General features: G+C 45.5%; 1 protein-coding gene across 4 annotated transcripts in view; it reads left to right on the top strand.

Moving 5' to 3' along the window:
- The window catches only part of LOC101935324 (NADPH--cytochrome P450 reductase), a 59094-nt gene that overhangs the window by 2502 nt on the left and 37574 nt on the right, over positions 1–19018 (top strand). Inside the window, exons 1-2 of one of the 4 annotated variants that reach the window (XM_008166198.4) lie at positions 69–288; positions 4484–4553. The exons of 1 other annotated variant lie outside the window; for it this stretch is intronic. The gene's annotated coding sequence lies outside the window, so the exon portion shown is untranslated. Of the gene's footprint in view, positions 1–68; positions 289–4483; positions 4554–19018 lie in introns of those variants that run through there. 2 more of the 4 variants (XM_024103478.3, XM_042857729.2) reach the window with 2 other exon arrangements.

Raw genomic sequence — 19018 nt, 5'->3', positions numbered from 1 at the left:
CCCCGCCCCACGCCGGCGCTCGCGCGGACTGTACCAAGTGGGGCCGCGGGGGGAGGGGTGTCAGCGCCGCTCACCGCTCCGGGAGGCGGCCGGGGGGCTCCTCAGTGGAGCTCCGGGGGGCGCCGAGGTCGCGGCCGCTCCGAGGTCCGGACGGCGGCGGCGCTGGAGGCCCCGGCGGCGGGGCCAGGCCCTCGGCCCCCGTCCCCCGTGCCGAGGTGGTAGGTGCCGCCGGACGTGCCGGCCCGGCTGTACTGGGCCCAGCTGTAGCCGCTGAGGAGGAGCCGCAAGGTGGGTGCGGGGGCGTCTGTTGGGTGAGAGGGGGGAGCTAGGACTCCTGGGTCCTTTCCCCGCTTGGGGCGGGGGGTCTATTGGGTGGGAGCCAGGACTCCTGGGTCCTCTCCCCGCTTGGGGCGGGGGGTCTATTGGGTGAGAGCGGGGTGGTGGGAGCCAGGACTCCTGGGTCCTTTCCCCGCTCGGGGGGGGTCTATTGGGTGAGAGCAGCGGGGGCTGGGAGCTAGGACTCCTGGGTCCTTTCCCCGCTCGGGGGTGGGGGATCTATTGGGTGAGAGCGGGGTGGGAGCTAGGACTCCTGGGTCCTCTCCCCGCTTTGGGGGCGGGGGTCTGTTGGGTGAGAGCAGCGGGGGCTGGGAGCCAGGACTCCTGGGTTCTTTCCTCAGTGCTGGGCGGGGGTGTCTAGTGGGGTACATAGTGGGGCTGGAAGCCAGGACTCCCCTGGGTTCTCTCCCTGCTCAGGGAGGGGAGTATGTGTGTGGGGTCTAGTGGGTTAGAGCGGTGGGCAGGGGATTGGGAGCCAGGACTCCTGGGTTCTTTCCCCGCCATTGGGTGGGAGTGGGGTCTAGTGGATTCAAGCAGGGGAGTGAGAACTCCTAGGTTCTGTTTCTGGCTCTGGTGGGTTTGAGCCAGGGAATTAGGACTCTGGATTCTGTCCCTGGCTGTCTGAATGCTGACCGAGGTCTCTTAGAGCTGTGTGGCTCCTGGTGCTGGCTCGCCAGGTCTGCCATGTGCCCCACAGAAGAGCTGGGTGAAACTCTTCAGATGAATAGTTCATTTGTTGGAATGTGCCGGTTTTAATTGACCTGAAACTATTGGCAAATTCGACAGGAGTCTGTCAAAAATGCAGTTTGGTCAGAAGAAGAAAGGCAGGCTAGAGTCACAAAACTGGGGAGGAGGTAATAGGGGGTAGTGCCACTGCCCACCTTCTATTGCGGTGGTTAGGACCTGCACCTGGGATGTGGGGACCCAGGTTCAGATCCCCATTCTGGAGCAGGGATTTGAGTCCACGTTTCTTCTCTCCCAGGTGAATGCCCTAGCCACAAAGCTATAGGCTATGCAGGGGTTGGCAACCTTTCAGAAGTGGTGTGCCGAGTCTTCATTTATTCACTCTGATTTAAGGTTTCGCGTGCCAGTCATACATTTTAACGTTTTTAGAAGGTCTCTTTCTATAAGTCTATAATATATCACTAAACTATTGTTGTATGTAAAGTAAATAAGGTTTTTAAAAATGTTTAAGAAGCTTCATTTAAAATTAACTTAAAATGCAGAGCCCCCCCCAGACCAGGCCAGGATCCGGGCAGTTTGAGTGCCACTGAAAATCAGCTCGCGTGCCACCTTTGGCACACCTGCCATGGGTTGCCTCACCCTGGGCTATGCCTTTCTCAGTCTCACCCATTGAAGCTGTTCTACTTTGTGTACATAACTAAGTATTCATTGGCACAAGGACTGGAACCACAGGAGAGCTGGAGGAGACCTCCCCCAGAATACCCTATAGCCTGATGGTAGGCTCTGCAGTCCAGTGATGTCTGTTTCCGTCCAGCTCCTGTGCTGGGGTAGAGCTCTGACTTGGCTACTCAAACTCCCGTGTTATCTCCGCAGCTGTTTTTCTTGCCATGTAGGCCGCTTGGCCCTGGAAATCTTTTTCCATTTTTCAAATATCTGTCGCCAAAGGGACATCGCTAGGAGTAGTGGAGTGAAATTTTTAAAACAAAACAAAACAAAAAAGTAGGTTGAATGGACTGAAGAACAATCTCCCCAAAGGAGGTGGTGGAGATTTAAAACTGATGGGACAAGCTGCAGGGAACATAATGGCCAAGATTAATCAGCGGAGTGGATGCCATCATTTATCAGGTTTCCTCATTCATAAGAGTAAGTGACCCATCCTGCGGCACTTAGACTGGGTTTTGGCCAAACGTTTTATGCAACCTTGGTTGAAAGGAGCTATTGAAGCTAAAATAAGCCACTGGAAGAGTGGACCAGATATAGAGAGAAGGATTCATTTGACAGTTTGTTCATTTCATCTGAACAGGATGAATTATTGTATTATTGAAGTTCTTTTGCACTTTCATCTTTATGATTTTTTTTAAAAATCAGAATTTGTTCAACAGCTAACTCGCAGGTCAGAAGCCAAAAAGAACTTGAGCCTCCTTCAGTCCAGTCACTTAAAATATGTCCTAGTTCTGAATATGAAATGACAATATTTTCACTTATATGGAGTCTTTAACTTCAAAATGTTTCAAGCTTGATGCATGCTTCGTAGTGGTCACTTCATCCACTGCTGAAAAGTAGCCACCCCAAAGCGAAATAGAGTAACTGCTTTCAGTAATGCACACTGACACTGCAACAGGTCAGACTTGGAATTAGGGCTAGGGTGACCAGATGTCCCGATTTTATAGGGACAGTCCCGATTTTTGGGTCCTTTTCTTATATAGGCTCCTATTTCCCCCCCCCCCCCCCCCATCCCCTGTCCTGATTTTTCACATTTTCTGTCTGGTCACCCTAATTAGGGCATACCTTTGCCCTATTGAAATGCCCTATTAGCACCATGCCGAGGCATTCATTCAGAGGGAAGAGCACCACCTACTGGATTGCCAAGACCACTTTTTCATTCATTTCATTGGCAGTTTCTCATCCATGTACTACAGTAATAGGTTTAACTGCAGGTCTCCTGCCATGATAGCTGAGGATGGCATGGGCGCAGAATTCCACAGCATTTTTGTTTTGAACAGTTCTGTTCTGGGCCTGTGAGGGGGCAATAGCAAGACTGTATGAATAGGTCTTTCGTTTTTCCTTCAGGCCCTTAAATGTGTATTTTGAACATTCAAGTTCTCCTGAAAGTGTTTAAAAACAACAAGAAACAGAACCCCTCTTTGTAGTTTGTGTGGTACCATTTATAACCTGAAATGTGCTTTGAGAAGTTGTCAACTAAGCCGCCTATTAGGGGAGGATCTGGCCAAACTAGTTGTTTACGTATATTCTCATTCATAGGAGGGAAACACCATGGAGTTATAATAAAAGCAAATAAACTCTTCCAATCTCTTTTGTTTATACTAAGCTTACCTATTATTTTGAAGTACAAAATTTGAACGATAGGTGGAAAAAATTTGAGGCTATTGGGCTTTGTAAGTTGACGTCTCTTTAAGCAATTGACCTGTACATACAGTAATTTCAGTTACAGAGCAGTCTGTTACTGAATAGTCAGTTTCTCACTTTTCCTCTGTTGTTCATTTGATCAGTTTCCCCGGTTTGTGGGGATCTTTTATACAGCAACAGGAATGAGAAAAAGCAGGAGAACTTGCTTGTGAAATCCACCAAAATGATTGGGGGCCTCAGAGGCAGGTGTAAGACCTAAATGCCTTTTGACCTTTTTTTTGTTTTGTTTAAACTGACTGGAGTTCAAGTTAACAGGGCCCTCTGAACTTCAGACATGTGAATGAAGCAAATTTGCTTCATAAGTTACAGATAAAGAATAACTATAGAATTCCATAGGGTAATTTTTTAGTCACTCGTTTGACAATAGCCACACACCAAGGGTTATGTGTTGCCTTGTTCAGTCCCATACTCATCCTGTTCTCTCCCTTTTTCTCTTATATAAAAAACTACCAAGAGGATGTTATCTACCCTGGATGAACTTTGTTCTTCTTTCTTAACTAAAAAAACATGGTTGATATCTTACGTAAGTTGCTTTCCCAGTCTAACTTGATCTAGTGCTAGGATTACGCTTCACAAGGTATTGTAAAAGGTGTCACATGTTCTACTGTATTGGTGTACACCTATTCAAAAGATCAATATTTAAAGAGTCTTTAATAAGCTTAATTACCTACTCTATTGTATGCAACGTGGACAGTCTGAAATTTAATAATCCATGGTTACCTCTTACTCGGTTAAACGCCAAAATCCATTTGTGTGCTGCTTCTGGGCCATAGAGCTTAAAGAAAATAAACATTTAGCAAGAAGTCTTTGTAGTACTGAAGGCTACTCCTAAGAACCATGACAGTCCAAAGTGACACATAGGGACAGTTGGTTTGACTTTTAGCTGCATATTATTTTAAGGTTCTTGCTTAGTTAGCAACTAAGGGAGTTTTCCTAATTGTGTTTTTTTTTTTTTTTTTTAAATGATACTTACATAGTTTCTTTGGAATGTTCCGAGGAGTACTAATAGCCTAATTGTTCTTTTACTTTTGTACAGTGCCTGTACAGTTCTGAAAATTGCGAAGCACTTTGCTAGCAGGTCAACTTCATCACCTCTTGTGAGGCAGGTAAATATGGTTCTGTTTTACAGATCAGAAGAGGAGATGGATTGGAATTGTATAGGGAAGTGAGTCATATTTTCAACTCTGAAAATCTGGCCTTAATTGGGGGTGTTGAAATTTAAAAAAAAATCTGGCCCTAAGTGCCATGTTTAACTCACTATAAGTTGGTAGCAGAGCTGGAAATAGAAACCAGAAGTCCTGGTTCTCACTTTTCTTCACTGACAACCACACTATCTCTCAGTATAATATCCAGATACCATGCAAGTCACTTCTAAAATGCAACTATTGATCACCTCTCATGGAACATGACGATGGTTTATTCCAGTTTCTGGTCAGCCACTATGTTGGGGTATCAGCCTGGTAAAGTACGGGATAGAATCATTGCACAGGTCATGATTATGTAATATTGGAGTGGCATATACGTAACTGTGTGAGGCAAACGATAAGCCGCTCACACTGAGACAAAGAAAAAACACTCCAATAATTCTCAAGTATATAAAGAGAAAACAAATACACGTGAAATATTTCACGCTCACTAAACCTCAACTGCAAAGACTCTGTCAGAGTGTCTAAATTATAACTGTCCCCTCCCACAAATGTTTCCTGGTAAAATAAAGCTCATTAACTCAGATTTCTTAACCTTCAGCAACTATCATGTTCTTGCACATTTTGCATAGGGTGGTTGTATTTAAAACACAATCCTGTATTTAAAACACAGGACTGGGAGTCTGGGAATCTGGGTTCTGTTTTGTGCACTACCACTGTAGTGTGTGTCATGGGCAAGACACAGCATCTTTATTCTCTGTCATGTAAAATGAGGGTAATAATACTTTGCACCCTTGCGGGGGCATTGAGACAAACATTTAATGTATGTGACGTGCTTTGAAGAAATAGTGCAATAATATACTAATGATGAAATCTTGGCTTTTAAAAAAAATCATACTGAACGTTGCTACTTTGGGTTAATAATACATATTTGCAGTTCTTAAACTTTGCAGAATTTAAGCTTTCATTTAACATCCCTCCCCCATCACCCACATTCTCTTTTTTTAAAATCACATATGGTTGCAAAGAAACTGTCAAAATAAGAACAGAGGAACCGCTGCAGGGCTGTCTGCCTGATTCTGCAGCCAGACCGTTCTAGAGCCTCTGGTGCTGCTCAGTGCTTTGCCAAGGGGCATCAGAGTGAAAACTGTCTTGTCCCTTGTCAGGGCTGCTGCTGGAATCATTGGGAAACAGTGAAACTGACAAAAATTAGGTCAGTTGTCTTCTGCTGGTTGGGAAATCGGAGCAGCAGCAGAGGCAGACACTGGAGTTTCTCACTGGGGAGCAGGATTTGGAGGCTGGGAACCTACCCTTGTGACAGCCAGGAAACAATGTGCCGAGAGAGAAGCGCTTTCCCTCCTTACCAGAAGCCACAGTGTGGGGGATGATGGGACTTCACATTTATCAGACACCTAATGAATCCCCTGGCCAATTCTGGTGGCTTTACAATCACATGCATCCGAAGAAGTGGGTATTCACCCATGAAAGCTCATGCTCCTATACGTCTGTTAGTCTGTAAGGTGCCACAGGACTCTTTGCTGCTTTTACAGATCCAGACTAACACGGCTACCCCTTTAATATATGTTCATCGGTGTATCTTCCCTCCCCCCGCACCCCTTGCTGTGTGAATCGCCTATTTCCTATTTGTGTGGGTCAACTGAGTACAAGGAGGCTCAGTGAAAGGATTATGCACAAAGTGCTCTCAAATGCCCAGAGTAAAGAAATTGATAGAGGGAGAAGATACAGTGATTGTAGGCGTTGCTTGTAACATTTTAAGACAGGTGTGGGATATGTAAATTGGCAGTATCCTTTTAATCATATCCAAGTCTCCAAACACAGCTACCTGCAGATAAATTGTTGAACCCTCCACAATATTCAGATTTACATGGGGGCTCTTAAAATTCTGCTGCCACAATACAGTGTGCAGGTTTGAAGTTAACCATCTCCTGCCCTGTCTGGATACGTGGACTTTTTTACAGTGTTGGTTTTGCCATTTACCACGCTGCTGTTTACAATCTGAACTTGTTTTCCACTGGGAAATCAAACTGGTCAACGGTTTTGGTTGGGAGAGGGTGTTCTTTTACCTGGTGCCCTCTTTGATTCAGTTTATCTAGGGATCAGAAACAAAAACCTCCATGCTGACACACACTAATCTGTGTATAAGGAACTGTGGAGTTCTTGGTAGGGCAGTTTGACATTGAGGCAAATACCTCACAACGGTTGGTGCTTAAAATCAAAAACAGGCAGGCTTTTCAAGGCTGGAAGCTTGCAAGGGAAATGATTCAGGGCTATTGAAAACAGTTGTTCTCTAAACTCACAGTAACTAATAACATCAAATTAAATACAAGAGGCATCAAACTACAGAAATAAGTTGACCTGAATTGGCACGCGGTATACATCTTTGTCAGCCCCAAGGACAGAATTCTCTCTCTGTCCCTATGAAACCATCCTCTTCTTTCTGATGTTCTGTCTTCTAGCTTTTACAATCATTCTGCTCTTCTCAAGTGAGGGCTGCTGCCAGTTTTTTTTGCCTGTGGTTGATAATTAAAGTGCAAATGTACAATGCTTGGAGCTGAGATCATGTTTAAAAAAATCTGCTAGGAAGAAATGCACTTGGTTTCCATATTGTACTTAGAATAGAATCTGTGCCAGTCTCCATCTTGTGAGTTGCAGCATCCAGGGTTGATTAGCAGGGAATGCATTGTTGAGTGGTTTTTTTGTTTACTCTGTGTACGTAAAAAAATACCCTTCACAGTTATGCGTTATGCAACATGTTTTTTACTCCTACTTCACTTGCTCCTAGAGCCAAGCCATCTGCTTTAGACTAGAAATTCTGAGCTGTTGAAAATTGTCGAGAAAGCAGTGTCTTGCAAGGGAAGACAACAAACGTGCTTTTTGGTGAGGCTGTACCTCATTGCTCCATGCCCTAGTTTCCTTATCAGAAAAATAGTACCTAGTCCTGGTTGTGATGCTTCATCAGTGCTGCTTCTGTCCTTGGTTGGAAGGTGGTGTAGAAGTGCCAAGCAATGGTATAATAAATATTTATGCAAAGCAAGAAGAGATTTATTTGAGCTTTTCCTCAAAAATTTACAGGAGGAACAGAAGATTTAAAAAAAATCTAGCTCACATAAAAACTGTGGAGTAGGGGCCTGATCCTGGTTGGCGCTGAGCAATCCTAAGTGACCTGGATTTCGTCAAGAATCGATGGAGCTGAACATCAATCAGGGCTGGGCCCGAGTGCACTGAAACATTGGCAGTCAGGGTAGGAATTGGACTAGGAATGTGCTTTGTGTCTGTGTATTAAATTACCCTCTTCATTGAGATCTGCGAGAGAAGAGATGATTCCTTGTGTTGAGGCTTGGGAAGCTCATCATGCCAATCGTGGGGAGTTGGGAAAAATTCTTTTCACCTAGAGCGAATAGAACTTTTTTCTTTTGGGGGGAGGGGCCAAGAACAAATGGCTAAAATATTCTTGATAATGAGGAAAAACTAACCACGTGGGTAGATGGCAGGCAAATAGACTTTGTGCCTGGGCTGATGCAGCTTCGTGGAAGTTGTGTAAGGCTGGTGAAAAGAGGTTTTGCCATAGTAGTTTTTCTTCTACAACTGGGTATTGTCTTCTATCATTGACTCCAATAGCTGCATGCAAAGTTATCCTTGTATGTTTCAGCATCCCCTCTGTAGATTTCTCTGTAGTTTCCACCAGGGATTAATTTTATTGACAGAATCTTGACATCATCTTTCTGGATCTTTTCTGTTTCCCTACGGGAGAAATCCCATTTTCCTACTGGAAGTTGTATGTTGGATCGCTGTCCTGTATTCCCACTGACCACAGTGGGGGTTCTGTCTGCATAAGGAATATAAAATCAGGCCCTTTGACTATAGCAGGCTGAGGTAGTGCCATGCTCAAAGAAATGCTGCTGAATCTGTGAGAGAAGATGGGTGAGGTCTTGTATTGGACCAGCTTCTGTCGGTGAGAGAGACAAACTTTCAAGCTACACAGAGCTCATCTTCAGTCTTTGTGATCTGTTCACCGTTGCTGAAGTGAGTGTGACAAGCACCCCGAAGCAGAGGTCACTTGGGCTGCTGTGGGGCTTCCCGCTGCTGTCTTTTTGTCTAGATACCAAAGAATATGTCTGGTACCAACCAAGAAAACACAGAATAGCTGGGACTTTAGCGGGGACAGCCCTATAAGTATGATGAGGTACCAACTGTATTTCAGCAGGATTTATCTTCAGAGGTCAATTTTAATGAAAGTTGGTTAAATTCCTGGTGGGTGAAGTGGGAAGGAAATGGTAATACCTATAGCAAGCCACCCTGACGTGAGACACTCAGCAGCACATCTGTTCAGAGTCCTCCCTGTTTTATCTGGTCAAGTGAGGGAGTATTATCAGGGTAGGTCATGTGCTTGGGACTGCGAAGGTGTGGAGGAAAAAAAAAATCTACTGAACTGCCCTGAATTCAAGAGGTGAGGAATAGTAAACAATCCACATCAGAGCTTTTATTCTAGTGAATTGTTTGTGTTTAGGAAAATGGTGCTGAAAAGACATGGAGAGAGACCCATGGTGCTTTCAGTCTAATGTTGTGATGTATAAATGCCATTTACCACAAAAGTTGTGAGATGGGTTTCTGTGCTGAGTATCGTGAAACAGAGGGCACTGATTTTTAAGGCACAGGGTGGTGTTAATAATGAATACCTGGGCGTTGTATAGCATTGTTCATCATTAAATCTCACAAGCTTCACAAAGGAGGTCAGTGTCATTATCCCCATTTTATAGATGGGGAAACTGAGACACAGAATGGGGACATGACTTACCTAAAGTCAACAGCAGGTCCATGGCAGAGCCTGGAACAGAACCCAGGTCTCCTGAGTCCTAGTCCAGTGCTTTAGCCACTAAGCCACAACACCTCCCTTAAGTAGCCTTAGTTTATGTATCGCTCCAGATATGTGTCAGTTTGTCTCCTCACTGCTTATTATGACACTGGTTGGCTCACATTAGCTGTGCTCGCTTTAATGCCTCTCTATTAAATATGTTTTAATAACATCTCTCTTGTAACTTTGATAGCTGAAAGAACTGAGTCCCTGCCCAATATTTCAAAATGAACACCTTCCTTCATATATATTGCCTGTTAAAGGTCACCCCCTGCCATGTTCATAAGAGCCAGGTATGTGTCAGTTCTTCATCTAGGCTGCTGCCCTCCACTCCAGAAGTGGTTGCATTTCAGTGGTGCAGTTTGTGTACAGTTTATAAAGTGCTCTCATGGCTGATGTATTTGACCAAGCACTTTACCCTCGCACCTCTCCCCCTCTTCCCCCGATATTTTTATTGGTATTTCCAGTTAAGTTGTAAAGAGGAGCAAATGGTTCTGCTGTCCCTTATCTTTGTGTTCATTTCTGCTCCTCAGCTGCACGCAGGGGAAAAGTTCAGTTGTATCCTAACTGGGAGAGATGATGATTTCTGCAATGATGGTGTAATCCTTCGTGTTCTTAGCAATGCCAAGGTTCCTGGGATGGAAAATCATTGCTGCCTTGAGTTTCAACTTCCTTTTTATTAATGGTATCTGTGTGCTGAGTCATGCCGATTCAGGAGCGTCATGTGGCTGCAGAGATGTGACACAGATTGTGAATCTGCCAAGTCATCCCATCTGTTGCCACAGATATGTAGCTGTGATTCTCTATATCGGCAGCATACGTTCTCCGCCTTCCCTTTCCTTTGGTAACTTGCGTCAGCATTTTCTCTGTAGCCGTCATGTGTTGCTCTGACTGGAACGTCTGCTTCAACAACTCATTCTTAAAATAAATATTTTCAAGCAAATTGAACTTTGCTTAAAGCTTTGAACTGGGACTTGGGGGCTGTTAGTGTTTGCCCTTATGCTGTTGAAGCCACTGCTAGATGTGGTGATGGTTTTTGTTCTCTGGCCACCTTTCCACAAAGAATACCGCAGCACTCAACTAGTAATATCTGCGTGGTGGGATCCATTATCAGTTTTCTGACTCTTGGAATGTACATCTTGGGTAATTGAAACTATTCTCTTCAATTACTCAGAGGCCTGCAATTAGGATGTGTTGCCAAACATGTCCTCTGCAGATCTGCCAGCAGCCTCTTACGTTAATCTCCATCTCAACCTCCTACAGGCGGCTGCTCCCACCGATTTTACATGTTTGGAAACAATGAGTTGCTTGGCTTATTGCTTAGACTAAAGGTTCAGGGTAGAAGAGTAATGGTGCAGAAAACCTCACTCTAGAACTCTTTTCTTCTGTTTTCTGCATTGCAAAGCCCTGGACCAAAGGTGCCAAAGTCAGTGATTGTATAGAACCAGATTCTGGATAGACCTTGCGTGGGTGTACTGTGGTTGTGGATGGAACTGGAACACTTTCTAGCTTGCATGGCTTGTCTATGGGCTGGACACAGTTGCAGACCTGATGGCAACGTGTCCTGGACGATCCAGTGCCTGAAAACTCCGTGAGACTGAAATGGGCAGAGCCCGAGTTGTCAAGTTAGGGAAAAGGAGGGAACAGCCCAGAAGCGTAGCTTGGAGCTTCGCTGTGTGCAGCGTTCCTGAATCTTCTCATGAATGTATCCGTGGAGCGACACCCGATTTACATCAGTACAAGTGAGAGGAGAATCGGGCCCAGAGATTTTGTCACTAGGTGTGGTAGGGAGAACCCTGAACTCCAGTCGTGGGGCATATGTAAGACATGGGGTAATTCTTTCACCCTGTGTGACACTGGCGAGGCCTCAGCTAGAGAATTGTGTCCAGTTTCGGGTGCCCCATTTAAAGAAAGACGTGGGCAAATTGGAGAGAGTTCAGAGGAGAACAACAAAAATGATAGAAGGTCTAGAAAACCTGCCCTATAAGGAAAGGTTTAAAAAACTGGGCATGTGTAGTCTGGAGGAAAAACAGTGGAGGGGGCCTGGTAACATTATTCGTGGTCTGTTACAAAGAGGATGGTGATCAATTGTTCTCCATGGTCACTGAAGGCAGGAAAGAAGTAATGGGCTTCATGTGTAGCAAGGGAGATTCGGGTTAGATATTGAGAAATGCTTTCTAACTATAAAGATAGTTAAGATCTGGAACAGGCTTCCAACGGGGGCTGTGAAATCTCTGTCATTTGGAGGATTTTAAGATCAGGTTGGACAAACACCTGTCAGGGACGGTCTAGGTGTACTTGGTCCTGTCCCAGCGCAGGGAGCTGGACTAGATGACCTCTCCAGGTCCCTTCCAGCCCTTCAGTCTTATGATTATATCACCTGGAAGTGAAGCTGACTTAATATATGTAATTTCAACAATGTCTCTACACCTATCTGTTTCTATTAATGTTGGGTCACAGATGTTTGTATAAATAAAAGGCCTCTTTGTTTACCTTGCAAAAAGCCACAATGTTTGTTTTTTTAGAAAGTTGGTTTGGTTTTCACATCTCTGGGCTTTGGGGGCATGTTCTGAGATTTGATTCTTTTCTAGTAACTGCATAGCAAGGGCTCACCACCACAGTCCAAGCCCCCCTATGGCGACAGGATGAGTAGCTTAAACCTGTATTCTTGCACACCCAAAACTGCTGTTGAAGTCTGATCAATCCCAAAGTCAGCTTTGGGGAGTGAAACTTTCCTTGCAGATAGAGAAATCTTTGAAATAGGGACGGGGGAACTCCTTTACTTCCTGTACCTTGTGCCAAGCAACTTGAGTTTTAGGGCTCTCTCTCTTGTTCTCATGGATGTCTGTGCATCTCCATTTATCGTTGACATGCACTGTGTGCCAGAGTTGCAGGGAGAGTTTTTAGGTTGCCGGCAACTCTTCAGGACATTTTCTGCCAAGGACTGTGTTTGTACTAATGACTTAATTGACAGTAATTCACTACTGTTAGGGTCTGGTCCTATGACGTGTTGAGCACCCTCCACTAACTCTGAACTCAGTGGTGGAGGGCGCTCAGTGCCTTTCAGAATCGGGCCCTTTGATGCTCCCGATTTCGTGAAATGTCTGGCGCCGAAGTTAGATGACTTTTAATTAAAGACAAATTAAATGTGCATGAATTCACTGCTGTAGAACGTCTCTGCGTGACTTCACAATGACCTGAACTATACATGGTGTTTAGAGACCAGACCTTCTAAATCTAACACAATACAGAGCTCTAAGCCTGAAAAGGGACCGTTTCAAAGCTGAATGGGCTAAAATATAACCTTGCCTAACATATCCCCCCATCACTACCTTGTTTGTATTCTATTACTGCCTAGAGGTCCCAGCTGAGATGCAGGGGAGGGGAGGGGATTCTGTATTTTGCTAACGGTCTAAATAGACAAGGCCAAAAAGGAAATATACCCCACTTCACCAATGGGAACTGAGGCTCACAGAGATTTAAGGCCCAGGTTTTCAGAAGTGGTTGGTTATTTTTGGGTGCCTCAGTCTTTGCCCATCTTCAGTCGCCTCAGAGGGGCTCAGTGTTCTAAGTGCCCACCGTCTGTAAAACAGGCCTTTTAAAGTGTCTCAGGTTGTGCCTATTTGAAATCCCCCCCTGAAAGACACAAGTGATGGGAGTCTCTGAAGTAGAAATGCTGGTTTGGCTGTGTGCAAAGGGACAGTGGAGGTTAAGAAGGGTGGGTGAGACATCTAGTGCTTGGTCCTGCAGTCCTTCCTCATGTGTAACCCCACCGATTCCCGTGAAGCTACTCCAATGTGAGTTGGGTTGCAGGATCTGGGACCCTCTTTATTTTCTGCATGGACTGGCAAAAATGCACCTTGTGGAAATATCTATCTAATCAGCTGCCTACTTTTTAGTAGGCCTTCCACTTCCTCCTTTCTTGGGCAGATCGGGGCTATAAAACAAAGCAGCTACCATATTCAGTTTCCCATGTAGGAGTCAGCAACTTCCATCTGTACTTTTTGCTGAGACCTTAAAGAGAAGTTGAGAATAAACGGGGGCATAAGGCAGGAAGAATTAAAGAAAACAGAAGTGTGTATGAGAATGTGTCTTCTCCAAATAGTAACTCAAGGTGATAAAGGCAGGGCTTTCCCTGGAAACAAGAGACCAGGTGGGGTCAGAATTAAAACTTATTAGCTCTTGTCAGCCATAGGTGACTCAGTGTCTCATCTGCCTACAGATAAGTTTGTATAGGCCAGTTAGTACTGAAGAGCAAGTACAGCACTATGAGAGAGCTGGATTCTTCCCTGACTCATGCATCATTCTGACAATGATGTTGCAATTGCAGAGTATGCTTTATGATAAAGCCTCTGTAAATGGATCTATGGTATGACCCACCTCAGTTTGCTCAGGGCAAACTGTGGTGATGCTTAAAGCCAAACCTTACCTCACGGTTAACACTCAGGTCTCAGAGTTAGTTTGCAGAGCTGGTGGCTAGAAAAAACTTCACTTTTAGGAAATCCAGGCAATAAACAAGGAGCCCCATGATGTCGTTTTCAATTACTCCTCAGAGTAGAATTGCATTCTTAAATTCTTGAGTCAATTAGAACTCTGAACAGGTCTGAGAATCAATTGTTCTGTCTCTATTCCTGCACTAGCCTTGCCAAGTTGGAAGTGCAAGTTCCTTGAGTGGTGCACCTGAAAGGCCAGTCAAATGTCACTGCAAGATGCATACGTGCTTCTCTACACCCTCTGCTGAAGTGCTGATTGTAGCTTTCTACAGCAGTGCTTTTCAGCCATAGTCCCACAGCAACGTCCCACTAGAAGGGTTCTCACAACAAAGTTTTTGGTGGCCTCAAAGTGTATATACTCGTTCATTAGCCCGTTGGTTTATAAGCCGACCCCACAAGATGGTTAGGTAAAAATAGCAAAAACTGTATGACCCTTTCATAAGTCGACCCTGTATTTCAGGGGTTGGCAAACTTTGGCTCCTGACCCGTCAGGGTAAGCCGCTAGCGGGCCTGGATGTTTTGTTTACCTGGAGCGTTCACAGGCACGGAGCCCCTCAGCTCCCAGCGTCCGCGGTTTGCCGTTCCCGCAGCTCCCATTGGCTGGGAACGGCGAACCACGGCTACAGGGAGCCGAGGGGCTCCATGCCTGCAGACGCTCCAGGTAAACAAAACGACAACGTATTAGATATTCAATTCAATGATTCCATAGAGTTTAAAATCATCAAATTTTGGTGTAGACCCATTTGTAAGCCGACCCCCGCACTTTGATGCGTCACATTTTTACCAAAGAGATTCGGCTTATGGACGAGTATATATGGTAATTAACTTTAGGAAAAACAAATAAATATGGACATATACACGTCCAAGTCATTGTAATTTATTTATATAGGGTTTTTTTTTTGTTTTGTTTTTTTGCAGACTCAATAATAAAAATAATATAAAATTGTGTCTATTCTTTACTGGACCTAAACAGAATAGAAACACAAATAAGGCGCTTTGCACGTTCTTGTCTTTTTTTTGTTGTTTCTTTTGCTTTCATGTGTTGTTTTTCTTTAAATGTCCTAGCTAGTAAGCCTGCTGCTGTGAAAAGCGATACTTGTATGTTAATATCACTTTTCACAGCCTTCCAGCTAGCTATTAAGTCTGCTGTGAAAAGTGATATTAACACACATACAAAGATCACTTTTCACAGCAGATTTACTCAGCCTTGGCAAGACCAGGGACAAGTTAAGCCCTGGATGGGGAGGTGGCAGCGGGGGCCAGGGACGATGGTAGGGGTATGAGAGCCTGGGGGCCGGAGCCCGAAGCCTTGTGTCTGGGGGGGTGGGAGCCTGCCACCGTGCTGCCTGCTGCCCACCATCCCAGGGCTGAAGTCTGACCCCACCGCCTCCAGGAACTCAGTGGCTGTCTGCTCCTCCAGTGTTTGTCTCTCCGGAGAGGGGCAGGGCCTGCTGGTGGCCCCAGGGAGAGGGGCCACTGCTTTGGCCCCCCACATCACCGCTCAGGAAGCTCTAGCCGCAAGAAAAGCCCCTTGTGGCCACGTTTGAGAAACGCTGCACTAGAAGAAGCCATTTCATCCTGCCCTCACAAAGCTGTGCCAAACCAAGTCACTGGGACCAATATGTCCATTCCCCTTCAGATGTCTGCACGGGGCTCCCCCCACCTCAGTGAGAGAGAACCTCTTGTTTAGAAGCGTGTGTTTGTGTGAGAGAGAGTGAGCTCTTGAGAATCTAGGGCATGTGAGCTGAGCGTGAATGGCCAGCCTTTGTCAGGGCTTGGCTCCGTGAGCAGTTGGACTGTAATTTATGGCAATTCACAGAGCCTCCAAGCGTGTGAATTTTATGCTATCTTGTATTTTTTTTTCTGGAGGATGTCATGCAAAAACCATGCTGCCTCAGGCTGTGATCTTGTGAGCTATGCTTCCTTACACTGGTCCCGTACTTGTAACAGAAGACACACTCCAGGGGCTTCCCGGAGGGGTACTGATGATTCAGTATACGTGGCACACTTCCCTTTGCTTCAGTGCTGGACCAACTTCCCCATAAGGTGTTCAGGGACTCTGTTCTCGTGGTGGCACCATCTTTCAGACCAGATATAAAATCAAGCCTTTGATTCCCTTTTGACCATTAAATTTTCTACAACACTTCTTGCAAGCTTGTTAACCTCTGCCCTGGTGAGATTTCAGCTTGACCTCGGCCTACCTCAATTTGCCTGGTGGTTGTGCTTCCGGGTAGTGTTCTCCTTACTGCCCTGCTATGCATTATTGAACAGCTGGTGACTGGAGTTCCAGTGGGGGAGAGAGGATCATGGGCTGGTGGGTGGGCCTGGCTCTTTCATGGCGATTAAACCATTTTGAAATCCTTCAGGATGAATGGTATCATATTTTCCAAAGATGCAGAATAAATCTCTCCTCACTTTTTAGGGGTTGGAGCTGGTGCAAGATGGTGAAAACAATATTGTTGAAGCTTGTGTCCAGTGGCTGCTCCCTCTCCCTTTGGGACAGGGCAAGTGGCTTTTGAAATTCACCACCTATCGCACTAGACAGTTTTCCTTCTACACTTCCAGCCCTGCAGGGAGGTTTGCGAGTGAAGCCCAGATCGCACTGTGATTTATGCCTCCTATAAATGCCTTGACAGAAGCCAGCTGGAGCTAAAAGATCTGGAGCTGAACTGGGCTTCTTGGTCTCAGGCAAGGCTCTGTACTATAATTGCTCTTGGTTGTGCTGTCGCTTGGCATTTGTCTCTTTAGCGCGAGACAGCGACTTTGCCTAAACTTCAGAACAGATGGTGCTTATTTGCATGGCTTGGGAAGGAGGAGAGTGAGCATTCTGATTATCCTCGTGTGCCGTAGCGTCATCACTCAGCCTCTGGCCTTTGGATGAGAGCTCTGTGAATGGAGTGAGTGGAAGTGGCATGAGCTGTAATAAGCTGGTGGGGAGATTCTACATTAATCGGCTGGGTTTTTTTTTAGCAGGAGCTGATCTTTGTTACTTACGGTAACATTGCCTAGTATGTTTTTGATAATAAACACAATAGAGGGATCCCTCAGCCCCCCGCTGCTGGGAGTGTGTGTCTACACAGTGTTTTGGAGCATGCCTACCAGCCTGGGTCGACAGACTTGGATGAGCGGGGCTTGTGCCGGCTCTTTAAAATAGCTTTGAAGTTGCAGCTCGGGCTCTGAAGCCCACCCCCTTTCTTAGGCTTCAGAGCCTGCCCACAAGGAGGAAGGGTCCCAGAACCCAGGCTCCAGCCTGAGTTCAAATGTCTACACCTCAGTTAAACAGCCCCATAGTCCGAGCCTCGTGAGCCCACGTTAGCTGACGTGGGCCAGTGTTGGGTGTTTAATTGCAATGTGGATATAGCCGGTCCATTGGCACCGCGGGGTGGGGGTAACTTAATCACATCACTTCTGCATCGAAGAACAAAGAATGTCGGCCATACTTCCATGACGAGGGACTCTATCCTGGGAAGCAGCAACTCTGCAAACAGTTTGGGGCTGTGGTGAATAATCATCCGAACAGGCGCTCCCAGTGAGACGCTGGGGCCAAAAGAGCTAATGTGATCCTGAGATATATAAGGAGGAGGAGCAGAGAGGTTATTTTACTTCTGTATTTGGCACTGGTGCAACTGTTTCTGGAATGCTCTGTCCCGTTCTGGTGCCAACAATTCAGGAAGGATGGTGATAAATTGCAGAGGGTTCAGAGAAGAGCTCTGAGAATGATTAAAAGATTAGAAAACCTGCCTCATAGTGATAGACTCAAGGAGCTCGATCTATTTAGCTTAGCAAAGAGAAGGTTAAGGGGTGACGTGATTACAGTCTTCAAGTACCTACATGGGCAACAAACATTGAATAATGGGCTCTTCAGTCTAGCAGAGAAAGCTCTAACATGATCCGTTGTCTGGAAGTTTGAACCTAGATAAATTCAGACTGGAAACAAGGTGTAAATTTTTAATTGTGAGAATAACTAACCATTGGAACAATTTTCCAAGGGTTGTGATGGGTTCTCTATCACTGACCGTTTTTAAATCAAGACGGGATGTTTTTCCAAAAGATCTGCTCTAGGAATAATTCTGGGGCAGGTCTCAGGCCTGGGTCACACAGCAGGTCGGACTAGTTGATTACAATCTTCCCTTGAGATCTATGAATCACCACTCTGCCAGTTTCCTAATGTGACGCCACCATTGCAAAGACCTCTGTTGCCTACTCTTCCTCTCTGTCAACTTTGTCACTACTCTGTACACAACACGTTCAAATGTCTGTAGTCTTCTGGATTGGCAGAGTGCCGATCATAAGGGAAGGAGCCACTCTGCTCCCATGGATCATGGTTCAAGTTAATCATCTGCTTGCCCACTAAGAAACTAATCTTAGTATGTGGAGCTGGAATAAGAGGAGTTGGCAGCTTGGGGAAGCAATGGAGGAGGAAAAGCAGTAGCTCTTTATTCTCGAAGGGCAGGATGGCAGTAGTTCAGGCAGCAGCCTGGGACTTGTAAGACCTGGGTTCAAGTCCCTGCTCTGCCACACGCACCGTGGGTGACCTTGGGCAAGTCACTTAACCTCCCTGAGCCTCAGTTCCTCACCTGTACAAGGGGGATAATAGCGCTGCCCTACCTCAGAGGTGTTGGGAGGATAAATACATTAAAGATTGTGAAGCACTGAACTAATGTGGTAATGAGGGCCAGATAAGTACCTTAGCCAGATGGATCAGGGGAACTGCTAGTCCGACTGGGCTCACAATGATCAGCTCTTTTTTTTTTTTTTTTTTTGATGCCTTTCAGGAGTGGGTGGGGGAAATAAGAATCATTGACAAGAGATCGGTAATACACGATTAATTGCATGCAAATCAACATAGAGGTGTTCCTTGAACAGTCCCATCCAATCCATTACATTGCTCTTTGTCATTTCAGAAATCTGTCTTCATCTAACCACTTTAATGATCTAGAACAGGAGTCGGCGACCTTTCAGAAGTGAGGTGCCGAGTCTTCATTTATTCACTCTAATTTAAGGTTTCGCGTGCCAGTCATACATTTTAACGTTTTTAGAAGGTCTCTTTCTATAAGTCT

This window comes from Chrysemys picta, chromosome 19 (assembly GCF_011386835.1).
Source record: "Chrysemys picta bellii isolate R12L10 chromosome 19, ASM1138683v2, whole genome shotgun sequence".
NCBI lineage: Eukaryota > Metazoa > Chordata > Testudines > Emydidae > Chrysemys > Chrysemys picta.
This window is presented reverse-complemented; position numbering and strand designations above follow the sequence as displayed.